Genomic DNA, 6,000 nt, shown 5'->3' on the forward strand with positions numbered 1-6,000 from the left:
GGCAAGCACTCTACTGACTGAGCTATCTCCCCAGCCCCCATGTTCGTTTTGTATTTAATGACAGCCATACTTTCAACCCTTTTAAAATCACACCTAAACAGTTAAAAAGGGCACAGGGTTAGCAGGATGCTGAAATTTTTTCATTATAGTTGGCAGATTGAGAAAGGACAGAGAAGTCTAAAGGAAAGGACCTTTAAAGATACTTTCCCCCTCCTACCCTGGACACAGATGCTCCACTGAACTTATAACCTGTGGCAAGAAAAGATGATAGTCCCTCATCCTGGAGCCCTTGGTGAAGCACATCTGTAAAGGCAGTCATGGTTAGGACACATCTGTCTCCATGGCCATTTGAGAACCATCACAGGGGCAAGGGACACAGCATGCTAACTTTACGGTGATGAGCAGTCAGAGATGAAAGCACCCCACTGTTCAAAACTTCACAACCATGGCACATGCTTGCAATCACATCTATTCAGGAGGCTGAAGCTGGAGTATCGTACATTCAAGGCCAGCCTCAGCAACTCAGTGAGACCCTATCTCAAAATAAAAACTAAAAAGTGTTGGGGAATGTAGCCCAGTGGTAAAGAACTGGTCTAACATGTGCAAGGGCCTGGGTTCAATCCTCAGCACCACAGAAGAAAACAAAACAAAACCAGAACTTTATAACCACCATGGGTTTCTGGGACCATGAACGGGGCTGGTGAGGACTAGCTGAAATGACCATGGGTTTGGTGAGAATCCTCAAAAATCTCTTTTCAGAGGATCTCAAAGGCTCCAAACACAAAGTAATGATAAAGGGATGGAAACATGCTCCTCATGGTGGCTCCTGCCCATAATCACAGCGAGTTAGGAAGTTCAGGCAGGAGGATCACAAGTTTGAGGCTATCCTTAGCAACATAGTGAGACCCTGTCTCAAAAAAAGAATAAAAAGGGTTAGGGGCTGGGGATATAGCTCAGTTGGAAGAGTGCTTGCTTACCTCCCAAGGACAAGGTATTGGGTTCAATTCCCAGCTCTGCAATAAAAGAGGGTTGAGGATGTGGCTCATCAGCTAAGAGTCTCTGGGTTCAATCCTTGTACCGAAAAAAATGAAAAAGAAAAAGATGGAAGCTCTTGTTATTAGGCCAGATGTTAGGGGCAGTTTTGGTTCATCGATAACTCCCAGAAAAACGCTCCACAGACACAGGTCCCACATGAGGAACTTTATTTTATGTGGACAAATCGCACCCTCTCAGGGAAAAGGGGAAAGGAAAAGAAGAAGATGGTGCAGGGTTTCTCCTCAGTTATCGGAATTTCGCGGGCTGGAACGGAACCAATTGTGGAGGAGAATTATTACAGACTGACTGATAGACCAATGACATATTAGAACGTAAGTGGGAGGCAGGAAGATTACAGCAACGTAAGCCAAAAATTCCTGTAATGGGAGAGGCGGGCATAGGAGGCCGGGTTCCTGTAAAGGGAGAGGCGGGCGTAACGCAGATTGACAGGTGGTTCCTGTAGTGGGAAAGAAAGGTGGCTTTATACCTTACATTCCCCCATTTCCTTTTTTGTAAAAAAAAAAAAAATTCTTTTTTCTTTTGGGTACATGGATGAAGGTCAGTCTTCTGTAATTACTTCCTGCTGGGTGTGGATGTAGAGCTGGTATCATTGTGGCAGGAAGAACTGGAGACTTGATAGTTTCTCTGGAGGCACATCTGCAGCCAGGCTCCAATCCTGGAGGCACATCTGCAGCCAGGCTCCAATTTTTTGTGAGATCCTGATATTTCTGCAATACAAGTTGATTAATTGACATGGAAGTAAAAGACAGGGGGCTCCCCTCTTCGGCGGCATTCTATTGGAAAGAAAATTCAGTGGTTAGGAAAATTATAAGCAGGACTCCGGTCCTATGACTGGGCATGGTTGTTTGGTATCGCCTGACTCCCAATTTCTGGAATGGGAGGAAGGGTGGAGGGCTTCATGATCTTCAGTCTGAGACGAAGGGGTCCCACAGGAGTGGCTGAGTATCGGTTGGAAGAAGCCTGTGGATTAGGAGCTGGAGAAGGGTTAGTGGACTGAGAATAGAGTTTAACCCGAGAAATGTGCAGCCATCCTGGTAGATTTTGTACATTGACAGCTGTTGGCGTGGTTAGGATCACTGTATGGGGTCCCTGCCACTTGGGAGATAGAGGGATTGTAGCTTCCTGAGGAGGAGAAATAAGAACTTGGTCTCCTATTTGAAGAGGTTGGGTAAGGAGGCCAGATAGAGGTTTTGGTAGGGTGGAGTCAGCATAACCCCATAGAAATGCTCGAATGTGATTTAGGAGAGGAATGTATATTTGAGAAGGAAGAAGGGAAGGAAGGGGCACTATTCCAGGTGGCAGGATGGGATGACCGTACATTAACTCAAAAGGGGAAATATTAGTTGCTTTCTTTGGGAGTGAGTGAAGATGCAGAAGAGCAAGGGGCAGGAGTTTAACCCAGTCGAGGTGAAGTTCTAAAGAGAACTTGGTTAAAACATTTTTAAGAGTTCGGTTTGCTCTTTCTACTTTGCCTGATGACTTTGGGTGAAAAGGAATGTGGAAATGCCAAGGGACCCTGAGAGCCTTGGCAAGTTGTTGGGTGACTTGGGAATGAATTCAGGTCCATTATCTGACTGGAAGGAAGTAGGTACGCCAAAGCGAGGGATGATTTCATGAGGGATGAATGTAGAGACAGTTATTACCCTTTTCTTGGAGGTGGGGATGGCTTCAATCCATCCTGAGAAGGTGTCTATCAACCAATAAGTAGACTTTTTTACTGTGGGCATGTGAGTGAAGTCAAGCTGCCAGTCTACCCCTGGAATGGTGCCATGGGCTTGGTGAGTCAGAAAAAATGGGGGGCCTGACAGCTGTAGGATTTGTTCGCAGGCAGACTTCACATGAGGAAGAGAGTTCCTTTAGAAATGAGATATCAGAGGAGGACAGTTGCAGATGAGTTTTAGTAAATTGTAAGAGTGAAGAAAGGTTGGGGTGAAACAGACGATGGAGACAGGAAAGTATTTCCCTGTTGGGGAGTGGTGAAGGCAAAGGATCATGGAGAGCCATAATAGGGGCTGGCCTGGATGAGAGGGCAGCCCTTTTAGCCTCCTCATCTGCCTTGTTATTACCTGAAGAGATGAATGATTGATGTGTTCGATGGACTCTGCAATGTACAAGGCCTATAGTTGCTGGGAGGTGAACAGCCTCAAGGAGTTTTAGAATGTAACTAGAGTTGGTGATGGAGTTTCCTCTTGTAGTAAGAAGGCCTCTCTCTTTCCAGATAGCAGCATGAGAGAGGATAATGTGAAAAGCATATTTGGAGTCGGTGTAGACTGTGAGGGATTGTCCCTTTGCGAGGAGGAATGCGCGGGTAAGGGCAATTAGTTCCGCCTGTTGATTGGTAGTGTTGTTGGGTAGTGGTCCTGACTCTATTACCTTTTTAAGAGAGACAATGGCATATCCAGCTCCATGGATTCCTTTATGGAGAAATGAGCTTCCATCAGTGAACCATATGAAAGTAGGGTCGCGTAGAGCTCCTTCCTGGACGTTAGAGGGGTAGGGAAGTAACTCTTCCAGGGTCTCAAGGCAGCTGTGGGTTGCAGAAGCATGTATATTGGAAGGTAGGGGTAAGAGGGTGGCTGGATTTAAAGGAGAGCATGTTTTGAAGGAAATGGAAGAGTCCTCAATAAGAGCGGTTTGTAAGGTTAACACCCGACAGGGTGGTAGCATTTGCAGACCTTTATAAGTAAGAAGCTTAGACAGATGATGAGGTGAGAGCACTTTGGTGGGAGCCCTGAGAGTTTTTTTGATTCCTGAATTAAGACAAATGCTGCTGCTAATACTCTAAGACATGGTGCCCAGCCCCTTATAGTGGGGTCTAACCTCTTTGACAGGTATGCTATTGGTCCAAAAGTGGGACCAATCATGTGTCCTAAGACCCCCAGGGTGAACCCACTTTTCTCAGAGACAAACAGGTAGAATAGTTTGGTTAAGTCAGGGAGATGTAGGGTTGGGGCTTGAAGAAGGGCTTTCCTTAACATCTGGAAAGGGGCTTTCACTGTGTTGAGGAGAGGTTCAGTGGGAGTACCCTTTGAAGCCTCATATAGGGGAGCTGCTAGGATGGAAAAATTGGGGATCCAGGATCATAAATATCCTGCTAATCCCAAAAAGGAAAGGATTTCTTCTTTGGTGGATGGAGTGGGCATGTCCTGTATTAATGCTTTTCTCTCTACAGTGATGGCTTTAAATCCAGGTGAGAGGCTGACACCTAAGTAAACAACCTGAGACTGGGAAAGTTGCACTTTTACTGGAGAAACTCTATAACCCCTGTCAGTCAGAAAGTTTAAAAGTTAATTGTGTCCCTTTGGGAGTCCTCAAGAGAGGGGCTACATAGAAGAAGATCATCAACATACTGTAAGAGAAAGGAGGAAATGAATGTGAGAGAAGCAAGATCCTGAGATAATGTTTGGCCAAAGAGATGAGGACTGTCTTGGAAACCCTGTGGGAGAACTGTCCAGGTCAGCTGAGAAGAAACTCAAGTGAAAGGGTCAGTCCAAGTAAAAGCAAAGAGATCCTGTGAATCAGGGTGACATGGGAGAGTAAAAAATGCATCCTTTAAATCTAGCACTGAAAAGTATGTGGTGGAAGAAGTGATAGAAGAAAGTAGGGTGTAAGGATTGGATATAATGGGAAAGATGGGGACCACTGCTGAGTTAATGATGCGGAGGTCTTGCACTAGATGGTAAGATCCATTAGGTTTCTTAACAGCCAGGATGGGAGTGTTATAAGGCGAGTTGGCAGGGCACAGGAAGCCTTTCTGCCTTAAATCCTGGATGATTGGTTGAAGTCCTATGAGGCTCCTTTGGGGAAGGGGATATTGGGCCTGGGCTGGGTAGGATATTGGGTCCTTTAGATGAATGAGTACAGGTGAGCATTTAGCTACAGAGGGTATATGAGTGTCCCAGACCTTGGGGTCAACCAGGGAGGGAGGAAGGGGATATGAGGACTCTGTTTGAGCTGCATATTCCTGTAGAGTCATAAGGAGAGGAATAGCAGAGGAGTCTTGGTTAAGGCGCATGGTGGGTGAGAAGGAAATAGAGGCACCCAATTTGGTTAGGATGTCCCTTCCCAGAAGGGGAATGGGACATGAAGGAATTATTCAAAAGGAATGAGTAAAGCCAATTTGTCCTATATGGCAGCTTATTGGAGGGGTTTGTAGGGGATTATATGGTTTTCCCTCTACCCCAACAATAGAGGATTTGGCAGGGGAAGTGGGTCCCCAAAATTCCCGCAGCACTGAGAAGGTGGCTCCAGTGTCTTTAAGGAAAGGGATCTGCCTGCCTGCCACCGTAAGGGTCACCCGGGGCTCCTGAGTCGTGATGGTTGTCGGGTGCAGAAGTCCTGGGCCCCTTCATTCATCCATTGCCAATCCCAGCAAGTCACCGGAGGGAGGGGCCAAGGATGACCTGGCACTTCTCTGAGCACCAGGGCAATCCATTGCCCAATGTCCCGGTTGGTGGCATTTTGGACAAGGACTTGGGGGCTGCCGGGGGTTGGGGCAGGCTCGTGCCCAGTGGCCCTCTTGCCTGCACTTAAGGCATGAGCTTGAAGGTCTTCTGGGAGCTTGGGTTCCCCTAGCAGTGGACAGTTGGGCAGGTCTAGCTGGCTGAAAGGTTTTGGCCAGCATTTGGTATTTTAATTTTTGTTTTTTTCCTTCCCTTCCTTTATAAACCTTGAATGCCACTGCTAGAACCTCTGGCTGTGGGGTAAGGGGCCCCCTATCCAACTGCCTCAATTTCATCTTTATGTCAGGGTAACTTTGGGAAAAATAATAAGTCATAAGTAGCTGCCGTCCCTCTGGGTTTCGGGATCCTGGTTGGCGTACTTAAGCATGGCCTCTTAAGAAATGCTAACGGGTTTTCATCTTTGTCCTGTATTACTTCCTGAAGTTTATCATAGTTAATGGGTTTAATAGTAGCTTTTTGTAGACCTGCAAGGATGCAAGTT

The sequence above is a fragment of the Sciurus carolinensis genome, chromosome 13, assembly GCF_902686445.1.
Source record: "Sciurus carolinensis chromosome 13, mSciCar1.2, whole genome shotgun sequence".
Classification (NCBI taxonomy): Eukaryota; Metazoa; Chordata; class Mammalia; order Rodentia; family Sciuridae; genus Sciurus; species Sciurus carolinensis.